Below are 12,347 nucleotides of genomic sequence, written 5' to 3'. Positions count from 1 at the left end.
CCTGTCTAACTAATAGATTCACTGACTGACTGATATTTGGACTGACTGACTGACTGACTGACTGATTAAATGAATAAAATACTAACTAAATGACTGACTATCTGGCTGACTGACTATTTGGCTAACTGACTGAATGACTGAATGATTGACTAACTGACTGTCTGACACACTGGTTGATTGTCTGTTTGACAAACGGCGCCTGTCCTTGGCAGAAAAAGCATCGCGCGGTACGAAGGCGCTTAGAAGTGTACCGTAGGAGGTATGTGGTGCGCGTGGCCAGGCACGTGTTGCCGTACGCGAGTGTGCACGTGTAGGGACCTGACAAGTGTGTAGAGAACCAATGAAGACGACAGAGGCAAAGGGAATCGGATAAGCGCCTGACACCACGTATATGTCACCCACGATTCCACCCACGCCCACGCCCGTGCTACGTGGGTCCGAAAGCGTGTAGGTTGGGAGGATGTGTCGTCAGGGACTCCCGGTTGACACGAAACAGTAGGCGAAGGTTGGCGATGCAATTGATGAGCCGATGTGTCCTCGCCTATCACTGACACACTGTTCATGAGGGCGAAGATGAGCAGGTGCGGGAACTGGCAGTGGTTGTGGTGGTGGTGGTGGTGGTGTGGCGGTGGTGGTATTTATATGCTTGTGTGAAGATAGATGGATAAGCGGGTAATTTGATGGGTTGATAGATACGGAAATGGACAGTTGGACAAACAAACAGATAGATGGATAGGCAGGCAGATAGATAAGTCAATAAATTCGTATATAATTAACAATATAGATGTGTATGTAGATAGAAAAAGTCTATATTCCTCTACTTAGTGTCCTGTCACCCTGGTTTATTGTCAGAAATACTCGTATATCAGGCGGTAGAAATGGAGAATGAGAAAAATAGTACAGTCTGCCTTTTAAGCACCTTGTTTATTGCCTCGCGGAGTTGCCAACACTCGCTGTACAACAAGATACAATTTAATATTTCCTGCTTTGACAAATAACAAAAGCTGGACACGATAACGAAGAGGAAGATGTCACAATAACCAATAAATCGACATGTGGTATTTGTATAAGCATAGCGTCTCATTAATAAGAGATTTAGTGACAGATAGTTATCATAAACATATATACATGCGTCCTGTCTTCACAGACAACCTTTTGCTACGGCAGTAGTCTCTTAGCGGTGGTGGTGGTGAACACAGTTGTGGCGGTGGGCTATACTGACCCATGCACACCCACACACACACACACACACACACACACACACACACACACACACACACACACACACACACACACACACACACACACACACACAAATAAAGTGAAGTGTTGCTATATTACCGACAGTTTTCAAGAAGCACCAAGCACCAGCAGAGAGACGCAGTGGCAAGCCTTCACCACAACACTCCACACTGCCTAATCTTCGTCTATTAAAGGTATTTATAAGGCTATTCAGTTAAGGTTAGGTTTTCTTTACATATGAGAGTGAAAACAGTACGCAAATATTTTCAAGTAATGGTATAAGGACCATAAAAAGAGCAAGGCGTCTGTATTACCCTCTCATATTTGTTTCCTTCACTTACCATAGGCCAAACATGTGTCAGAATGCAGCCACCAGTCTAACATTTCATATAGTCTAGTCAAAATTTCTCTGTGTGGCTTAATTTTGGTTTGGTGAGATGATAAAGACTATATATGGATGTCCTGCCGCCACTGTTCCCGGGTTTTCTCCGGCCGCCTCCCCGGCGGTCCCCTAGCCATCACCCTACCCCGCCATCACCCTTCTATCGCCAGCCTGTTGGGTCAAATACTTTTTTCGAATATTTCCTGACGGTAATATTGCGCTTCCATGGTATGTTTTATGGTTTCTATAAATGTTTCGTCGTGTTTGAAGTGTGTTCCGCGCCTGTGCTGGGTAAATATGTGGCGTTTAGTGGTGTTTTATGGCGTATGTTAAAGGCTTTTAACGCTCAAAATTTCCCACCTGGAGTTTTGAGCTTTTTCATTTCAAGGTATAAGTGGGCCTTTATGGTAGCAAAAGAGTGCCTGTCCTCTTTTAAGTGTGAAATCAATCTATTGAGTGAAATATGTGGACTTTGAAATGGTGTTTGGTGCTGTTGTAAAAGCTCTTATTTTTCATTATTTTATTTGCTCACGTTTCTGCTTCTCGGTCTAACTCGCTGTAGAATGCCCTAAAAGATAGCTCAGACTCCCAGAAATGTGATAAAATACTTGCCAAGTGAAAATGGCTTGACTTTACAGGACGTTTTAAGAGATTTATGGGTTAAAATGTTTTGTACTTTTAACGTACTTAATTTAGACCTTTTTAAAAACCAGTTAAGCTGGAGATATTTTGATATTTTGAAAATTAGTTTAAGTATTTATCACGTCATAAAATAACAAGCATTTGGCCGTGGCTTCGTTTTTCTAAAAGTCATTTTGAAATCAAATGATTTACGTAATTTAGCCGAGTCCCCCGTTCCCGTTCTCTCGGATGACCACAGCCCACCCAGGTACCATAGGCTGGCGCCACTTTTCCAAATCCACAGTTCGTCGATATTTTGCCTAATATCTAGTGATTTCTACGTGTTTTCGTGTGTTTCGAGGTTCAGGTGTGTAGATAATTGTAGCAGAAGGAGGAAGAAAGGAGAAATAAAGGAGGATAAAGAGGAAGAAAGGAGAAATGGAGGAGGAAGAGGAGCAGCAGCAAAGCTACAATACTTAAGTCACCCTCCATTTCCTGAATATTTTGTCTAATATCTAACATTTTGATGTGTTTCTAGGCTCAGACGTGTGGATGGAAGGAGGAGGAGGAAGAAGAAGGAGTAACAATGGAGAAGGATGAAGAAAAATGAGAAATAAAGGTGGAATAGGAGAAGAAGCCAAGGTGTAATATTTAGGTAAGTGTCCTTTTAATCCTAACGTTGTTTATAATGCATACTGTTGGTTTTGGGATAGATTTGGGGTATTTTAAGCTTGTTCATTAGTGTTGCAGGCTGTTTGGAGTGTTATAAGTATGCTTTGGGGTTCATTTCGTTTGTTTTCAGTATATGTTAGATCTTTTAGGTATATTTTACGTATTTTGAGAGTGTTGATTGAGGTGTGTGTAAATATTAGCATGTTTTGAGTGTGGTTTGGGAGAACTTTGAGGGGTTGGTTGGTGTTCTGAGTGGGGTTTGTGTTTGTTATGAGTGTTATAAGTGGTGGGGGTGTTAGTGGTCTTTTGGGTGTGTGTGGGGTTATTTCAGTAAATATTGGGTGTTTCTAGTGAGTTTGGAGGTATTTTAACCTGTTCTGTGTTTTCTTAGTGTGTTTTGGGATGTTATTGAGTTTTTAAGAGGGTTTGGGTATGTGTGGTTTGTCGTGGGTGTGTGTAAGAGTGAATTGGGCCTATACAAGGATTTTTCAGTATGTTTTGAGGCCATCAACAGGCTAGCTCAGTGTCAGTGGGCCCTTATAACAAGTGTCCATTATTGATTACCCGCTTCGTTCCCAGGTGACGACAGGCAGAATGAGGTGGACGTGGCGGAGGCTGTGGGCGGTCAATTCACGGCGCAGATTACCCACACCTTGCACCACGCTGACTGCCCGCCGCTGTTCACTAAAGTCGGGCAAGCCTGTGTCTCCGTGTTCTGCCCTGGATATAGGAGTAAAGGAAGTTGTGGTTTTGTTGTTGTTGTTCTTGTTTTTCTGTTAAGATTTGTTTGCTCTCTCTCTCTCTCTCTCTCTCTCTCTCTCTCTCTCTCTCTCTCTCTCTCTCTCTCTCTCTCTCTCTCTCTCTCTCTCTCTCTCTCTCTCTCTCTCTCTCTCTCTCTCTCTCTCTACTACTACTACTACTACTACTACTACTACTACTACTACTACTTCTTTGTGAGGATAGGTAGTGTCAGGTCACGACGCGTTACGTCAGCAGGTTCCCACGCCTGTCCCTTCTTGCATATATTCTGACCTGCTCTGTTTGGTGAGGTGACGTGGGGCAAGGCTTACCCACCAGTTGTATGGCTCTATCGGGGCGATGTGATGCAGCTGAACATTCATTTATCCTTCTACGCCACCCTCGTGCAACACTTCAACCACCACCGTCAGTGTGTGTGTGTGTGTGTGTGTGTGTGTGTGTGTGTGTGTGTGTGTGGGATGATATTGGTAACTTGGGTGTCTGTAATGTGTTTTGGGTGAGCTTTTTATATTTTGAGGTGTTGCAGGGTGTTTTGTGTTAGTTTTGAGTGATTTAAGTTGTTTGTGTGTGTGTCAGTTGTGTATGGTGTGTTTTGTGGTGTGGTGTCAGTATTGGTGCATACTGTGTGCTTGTAGTGAATTGTAAGTGCGTTTATTGGTACTATGAGGTTTTTCATGTTGGCAGTATCCAAGGGATTTGACAAAGCTAGGTTCAATGATTTCAAATTGTTGACCATTATAACAGGTTCGGCAGTGTTCCAAATTGATATGGACAGTAAACTGAACAATTGTTTTGGTATTTTGTAAGCACGATCGACAATTTGGAAGTGATCATTGAGTGGGTAGGTTTGTGTGTGGGTGGGGTTAATTCACAGTACATAAGCCGGAGAACATTAAGATGAAAATAATGACAAATATTTAATGTGATTCGCAATGTACATAGAGGTGGATGAAATTGAGCAACCTTGCTTATTGTAGGCAACATTAATGAGGACCTTTGACTGTCTGTGTGGGAGTGTAAATTTTGTTGTTTGTCGGTTACTTGTATTTCAAGGAAACACGGAGAGCTAAGATGAACAGCATTGTGGTAACTTACTGCTAGGGTTTCTCTCTTAAAACACCATCTAGTCAATCTAAATTTACCTTACGATAGTCTAAACCATGAATAATAGTGATGTTAAAATACAAAGCCAGCATTTCACCCACAGAGTGCAATAGTGGCAGAGCTGCAGACGACCCCCACACGGAAGAGCAACAACAATCAGTCAGTCAGTCAGTCAGTCAGTCAGTCAGTTCTCCCACAGTGCTGGCAGTGGTATTCCGAAGCAGCGCATGTGTGACGGCATCAATGATTGCTGCAGTAACGGAGAGGTGAGGAGAAGGCCTTGCTTTTGTCAGTATCTAACATAAGGCTTAACTCATGCCCTGAACTCCTTTGTTTCATATAAAAGTTGCAGATTTTCTTACATTGTATACACTACAATACAAAATCACAACTTGACACTACTGAAGCAAATGCCTTTCTTGTGGCAGGATGAGTTTGTGCAGCTGTGTGGCATTGAGGAGTGCCGGGAGAAGAATGTCGGGTGTGTGTGAGCCTGTTTACATCAACACTCGAGAGTCATACTACTGCCAGTGCCGGCCATGCAGGGTACAGACTCGTGTCAGAAAGTTCAAGTGTGAAGGTGAGGCCTCCCTGAACTGTCAATGTCACTCTACGGTCTGTCTTCTTAAACTTGTCAGTCCTTCACCTCTTCATTTAGCAGCAGCCTAAAGAAGTTAGTGTGGTATTTTGTTATTGTTGGCATACATCAACATGCATTTTGTCTCACGAGTATTACTAAGATCAGTGATTTACGGATAGGTTGTTCTTTATGATTAAGTATAATTTAATCTTGCCATATGCATTTGTCATGAGTACTGATATAATTTTTGTAGTTTTCCTCAACGTATTGTTGAATGTGTTCCTGGAATGCGTGTAAATCTATCCATAAGTTGTAATAAATCTGTGTTTCTGAGAGTGTAATTCTCCACCCTCAGACGTTGACGAGTGCGTGGAGTCGCCCAGATCCTCTCCTGTGGACCATCCCTCAGCAGTGTTCGATCCGCCCAGCAGCAGCAACGGTCAGGAGAAGGCGGTCATTGAAGTGTCAAGTCCCCAAGCTGGCACGGTGGTGGGTGTTGTGCTGGGCTCCCTTGGGGTTCTTTGCCTAGCTGTTGGGGTAAGTCAAATAGTTTTTCACTCCTTTATGCTCTGGGGTCTTGCTGTGTATGCCTTTTTGCTGTGTTGTTCTGTGGCTAAGATCTCGTAATTAAGATGTGCATGTGATTCCTCCAAAATTTAAACAGTTCCCAAATCATTCTTGACACATTGAAAATATTCCAATACTGTATAGTTAGTCCACTCATTCTTCAGAGGTTTTTATTTATTTTTTTTTTTTTTTTTATCTCACCTGCAACATTTTGACTCTAAAGATGTTTGTCAAGTTGTTGAAGATTCGGCGACGTGTTATCATTGTACCACACGGGCTGGGATTTTCATTGAAGGAAAACTCTCTTCCAAGTCAATTTTACATATATTTCAAATATAGTAAAGTACATTCGAACAAAAAACAATGAAAGTGACGCGGCACTCTGAACCAACAACAGAGAAACACGAGAGGCACCCTTAACACTCTCTCCCCACTTGAATACACCACTTAACTCCACATAATGACACCCTCGATTATATTACCACGAAACTCCGCTGCCCTGATCACATTACCCACCTGATCAGAGACCCTCGCTCACCGTGACGCGTCCACACCCCACCAATGTCCGAGTAGAGAGTGCCACTCACTCCCTTCATCCGAGATCGCGTCCTTTCCTGCCCCCCACTCAAATCTACTGCCCCGCGTGCCAATTCACACAATGTTAAATACCCTGCCTTCCTTACTCTATTCCTCCGTATACATGTTGTAGTACACTTCATGCTAACACTAATATTTCTACCATGCACAACATTCCAAAATCCCTACTCACAAAGTTCCTCCGCTCGTATTAATTATGGGTTTGGTACGGCAGTTTTCCTCCTTAGGCCTACAGAGCCACCCACGCAAACCCGATCCACCTTGGCTCTCCTTAACATACCATCCTTATCGTTACATCCTCCACAATCCTTCCCCAACCCTGTGTGCCACAAGACAACAGGCATTGAGGAGGACGCCATTTCAATATTGTTCCATCTCTTGTTCCAGGATTCAGTACTACTAACGCCAAAGAAGTGAGGCAAGTTTTTGGAGTGAGCGTGCATGACATACAACGACACCAGACTGCTACTACTGCCGGTGTTGCCAAAGGAACAAGAGGAGGAAAGAAAGGAAGAGGAAGAAGAAAAGGGTGATTCTTGGAGACGTACCAATGAAGTTCTGAAGGTTGGCCACAGATCTTCATCACTGGTGTAGTGTATTTCATTGACCATTTGTAGATTGGGTGGATAAATTTGTTGAATTTGTTCTGTACTGATGACGAGGTCGCTGTGCGACTGATACAGGATAACCTAGATGGGCCCTGGTGGCCCTTTGTTATCCTATTATTTATGTATGTTATGTTATGTTATGAAATGTGTTTTTATCAAGATTTGAGTGACCCAAACACCTCCATTTCGGTATTGGGAATATAATACACATGTTATTTTCCTTTTCCTTTACCAATTGTTAGCTCTGTGTTGAGATTGACAGTTTTTGAAGCTTTGTGGAGCAGGTGAGTTATTCCCAGGTGTGTGCGTGTACATGGTTATTAGGTGAACTTTGTAGAGTGAGTGAGACGCGCCAATTAAGGTGAAAAAAGTTTTGCCAAGTGAAAATAATTGAGTGTTTGTGGTTTTGTTGCCTCATAACATAACATAAATAATAGTCTGCCCATGCTATGAGCCTGTCCAGGTCTCGTTGTATTCTGTAATTGTCCTTTTCACCTTGTACTGCACATGCACATATATGCGGTGGTGATTCCTGCCCTCCTACGCCTTGTTGCGCCTCCATATTGCCTCCATAGATACCTTATGCACCCATACACCTTCCATTGTTAACCCCATCTAGAAAGAAGCGATGCCTCCAACCAGAAATGCAAAAAGGTGTTCTTGAGGTAAAGCTTGAGGTTGGCTTTAAAGCTTGAGGTTGGCTAATGTTGGCATGAGCAAAATGGCGAAACCTACAGAGCTTCACCACCTTGCCCTTTCTGCACGAAACCATTTTTTTGTGGTAGATTTTGGCTTGCTTTGAATTAAAATAGCACTTGTTTTTGGTGCAAATCAAGCCATTTTTTTTACATCCCCGAAACATCATATGATTTGCATCAACAAACAAGTGGTAAATGAATTAAAAACAAGGCGAAATTGAACACAAAAAATGAGTTTGGTCCAGAAAAGAAGGTAACCTAACTAAACCTAAGGTAAGGTAACCCAACCCAACTTAACCTAACCCAACCTAATCTAACCCAACCCAACGCAACCTAATTTAACCTAACCTAACCTAACTAAAGATAAATTAACCTAACCTAACCTAACCCAACCTAACCTAACCTGACTAAACCTAACCTAACCTAATTAAACCTAACCTCAGGGGCCGTCGTGATTGGTGGAAATAATTATGCTTTTTTTCCTTGGCCGCCGCTTCAGTTTCAAAGAACGGAATCAATCAGCGTCAACAATTAAGCGCATGCTCAGACAATGGTGTGTCAGGAGCCCGCCGAGCCGCCGCGAGCGCCTGACACCATCAGTGTGCGGCAGGGTTTGATGTGGGAGGCTATTGTCACGGCTCATCACCAAAACACGCTTAAATTTTAAAAATCTGTGTCGCCATTCAAAAGGTTGCACCTAGTATATATGGGGTTCAAATTACTCGTAATCAGGAGCTCGATCTCTTGAGGTGGGTAAAAAACACGTAGCTGATTGTGGTGAAACTCTGCAGTAATACCCTAGATTCTTATACTATTACTACCACTACTACAACAACTACCACTATTCCAGAGGTGCACCATGGCTTGCCACAAGGTCACAACTGGTCCCTGGAGAGCCGCTGGTGGTGACGGGCTGCCTGTGCCCTCTCTGCGGCAAAACTCCACACATACTCCACTCACCAAGTTCCAGAGGGAGAGGTGAGTGTGTGTGTGTGTGGGAGAGGTGTCTGCAGGTGTGCTGTGAGTGTGGTGGGTGTGTAAGTGTGTTTTTTGTATGTTTTTGTAATGTCAACTATAGCTACCTATGTATAGTGTTTATTGTTTTTGGTGTGGGTTGGCTAGGGTAAACTTATTGTGGGCGTTTTCCAGGTGTGATTTAAGGGTTGTTTGTGGAGTGTGTGTGTGTGTGTGTGTGTGTGTGTGTGTGTGTTTGTGTGATGCAATATTTTAGGTAATTTTGGGTGCATTTTGGTTAGGTAATGTTTGTCCTGTTTCCTCCATATCTCCCTCCACAGGTTACCTCCAGGCTTTTCCTTCAGTAGACTATTTCCTCCATGTTTCCTCCACCTTCCCTCCAATTTTGAGTCTCCTATCTCACTTCTATGATAGTCAAAATAGTACTTTTCTAAATCTCACTTCAAAACCTGACAATTTTTCTCATTTTCCCTCCACCACCTCCTTTTCTTTCCTCCATATCTCCTCCACACACCAAGCTGTGTACTGTGGTGGTGTGTGCAGGTGTGGGAAAGGTTTCTGCAGGTGTGGTGTGTGTTTGGTGAGTGTGGGGTGTGTGAAAGCATTTTTTTTCTTACAATTTTGTCTCATAAACCTCATTTTTTCACTTGTTTTGGCCGGAAAATATTTGTCTACTTTTTAAATCCTCCTATTACTACCACCACCACCACTGTCCAACCACACCCACAACCACCACAAACAACCAACATTACCACATCAGATGCTCACAAAACCACACCATTTCACTACCACCACCTCCTCCCTACAGGATCACCGGCCGTACTAAAGGAAGTGGCTCTATGTAGGGATGGAACATGGCAACTGCACCAGCTGGGACACACCTAGCCAACTGTGAGTATTGAAGGCTGTTTTAAGGCTGTTTTGGGTTGTTTTAGGGTGTTTGAAGACTTTGAGGGTGTTTTAAGGCTGTTTCAGGATGTGTAATGCTGTTTTAGAGTGTTTTAAGGCTGTTTCAGGATATGTAATGCTGTTTTAGAGTGTTTTAAGGCTATTTTAGGGTGTTTAAGGCAGTTTGGCTGCTTTAAGGGTGTTTAACCCATTAACACCCAGACCTATTTCCCGTGTTGAGATTGTAGTACTTTTGGCAAGCTGTGTGTTTGTAACCTAACCAAGACATGCTGAAGGAAAAATCATGATAACTTAAGTCAAAGCCTAAGTGAGTTGCAGAGGGTGACATAAATGATCCAGCGGGCGGATCAGTTAGCGTCTCGGCCCCATTGCATATACTTACCTTAGTAAAGGAAAAATCAAGGTTTCTATACTTTTTCGTAGTATACTTAGCATCTGCGTATTTTTCTAGTTACAAATTGGGCTAATTGTAATGTTTCAAATTTGTACCTTTTATTCATAAATTGTACATGAGCAAAAATGAGTCCTAATACTTGGCATACACATATTTCTCTTTTATATCACTTTCTGCTGCACTGCTGCTATTCATCCACAAAATATACATTACTGTATTTGTTGCTATGAACATTCGACCTCATATTCATGTACGTGTGTGGAAATTTGCAAAACACTCCATGCACAGTGCGACGTCACACTTCAACAGTACAGGTCAAATTTGTAGCAATAACCCTCATCACCACAAAGCGACCTCAGCTTGTACCCAAACCTGATGGATGGGCTTCCCCCTGATCAATTGCTTGAGGCCATCATGACCATAGTATCTCACCATCATTTCATCAACAGATAAAGTCTTATGGAACACACCATACTGCTGGAATGAAGAATTTAGCATATCAATCAGGGCCGGACTTTGAAAGCCTTGTCTGTGCAATCTTGTGGGCGACTGTTGTTGTCTTGTACATGTAGGTACGCTTTTATCTTCAAGTACTTGTTCCTGGATAGAGCTTAATTGTTTGACAGTATTTTGAGCCACATCATCAGCATCAGACCAGTAAAGTGGTTCGCTAGGAAGAGTGACGTACCCAGAATAGATCAGGAAGCCAATGAAGGCTTTTGGTTCATGGTCTTCCAAGCTAAACAGGGGATCATTTTTCACTGTGTGTGCATAACGGATTGTTTCTCGCTTTATGAGCGCAAAGATGTCGTCGGTGAAATATCCTCAAAGATGTCAACTGGTGTGTGACCGTCAAGTTGTTGGTGCAGTTTGGCCTTCAGCTTTTCGGTTTGGTTTGACATCTCACCCCACTTGGAGTACCGTGGTATCATGTGCCTGGAAGTAGAAACAGCACTTTAGTAAATATTTAGCATTACATGCATTTCCAAGTTAAAACTCCAACAGTAATGATGAAAAATCAATGAATTAGTGTTTGAGTAATTCTGGCCACAGACAAATACCTGAGTAAACATGACATAAAGAATCTGGTGAATACACGTTAATCATCATCATATTACTTTATTAACACAAAACATGACATAATACTAAACAAATAACTAACGCTAACCTTCTTACTCCACACTGGTGTATCAACACAGTCCAGACGTCGTTTTTTCTTCATTCCTTGGCCAGGTTTGTGTGGTATGAATTTCAATGGCACCAGGGACATCTTTTACCATTGGTATAAGTGTATTATCATCATCAACTTCATCCTCATCACTTAGATCATCATCAGGAGGAATGTTCACCAAGTCTATTATTACTTCTGCATCATGATCAACGTTGAACTCCTCACTACATAACAAGTGTGTAGCTTCTTGCACACTGAGGCATTTCACAGGAGCATTAGACATATTTCGCAGCTGTTTAGCAAAATAACTTTTCAAGCTAGTAAGTATATGCTCTGTAAAGTATTCATTCACAATATCAGAGAATCAGGAGGATGTATACAGTACGTCTACAGGCAACTGTGCTGCTGTGCTGCTGTGAATCTCACACTGGGTGACTGATAACGGTTCCGCCCAGTGGACCATATTTGTCACCTCTAATTGTAGTGAACTTGCAATTCGGTAGATGGTGTGATAGGGCAGATAATTCAACTGACATGTCATGTAGAAAGTGTTGTGCTTGTATAGTGAAAAGGATCAAGAAATATGACATACACTTCATCACCATTTTTACTGAACATGAACAAAAATTCACAAAATTCAATCCTCCTAATGACGTGACCACTGGGGAGATTTGAATGTCGTTGCTATAAATAGGTCCTCCCACTTCTGCTTACTGTAAGAACACTTTTCTAAACTCAATTTGCTCAGCATGTTTAAGATACAGGCCATCAAAGACAGATCACCAAACATGATCCACTGGGCGGTAATTGGTTAAGGCTGTTTTAGTGCTTTTAGGGCTGTTTAAAGGATATTTGAGGGTGTATTAGGGTGTTTAAGACTGTTTTGGCTGTTTTAAGGCTTTTTAGGGTGTTTCAAGATATTTACAGTACATGCCCACGCCATCGCTCCATCAGTGCTTCATCTACTCGCTTTGTGTGTTTTTATGATTCAGTGACAAAGTGACTAACTGTTTTCAGGGACACTGGGTACGGTGGCTTGGGGAGGGACCGTGTGGCCTGAGGGGAGGG

At 42.5% G+C, this 12,347-nt stretch overlaps 1 long non-coding RNA gene across 1 annotated transcript in view; it reads left to right on the top strand.

Moving 5' to 3' along the window:
- Window positions 1-7,358: 7,358 nt before the first annotated feature.
- The window catches only part of LOC123502320, a 10,296-nt gene continuing 5,307 nt past the window's right edge, over window positions 7,359-12,347 (top strand). Inside the window, exons 1-3 of the long non-coding RNA XR_006673932.1 lie at window positions 7,359-7,416; window positions 8,681-8,808; window positions 9,614-9,696. This is a non-coding gene — a long non-coding RNA (uncharacterized LOC123502320). The remainder of the gene's footprint in view (window positions 7,417-8,680; window positions 8,809-9,613; window positions 9,697-12,347) is intronic.

Source organism: Portunus trituberculatus, chromosome 11 (assembly GCF_017591435.1).
Source record: "Portunus trituberculatus isolate SZX2019 chromosome 11, ASM1759143v1, whole genome shotgun sequence".
NCBI lineage: Eukaryota > Metazoa > Arthropoda > Malacostraca > Decapoda > Portunidae > Portunus > Portunus trituberculatus.
This window is presented reverse-complemented; position numbering and strand designations above follow the sequence as displayed.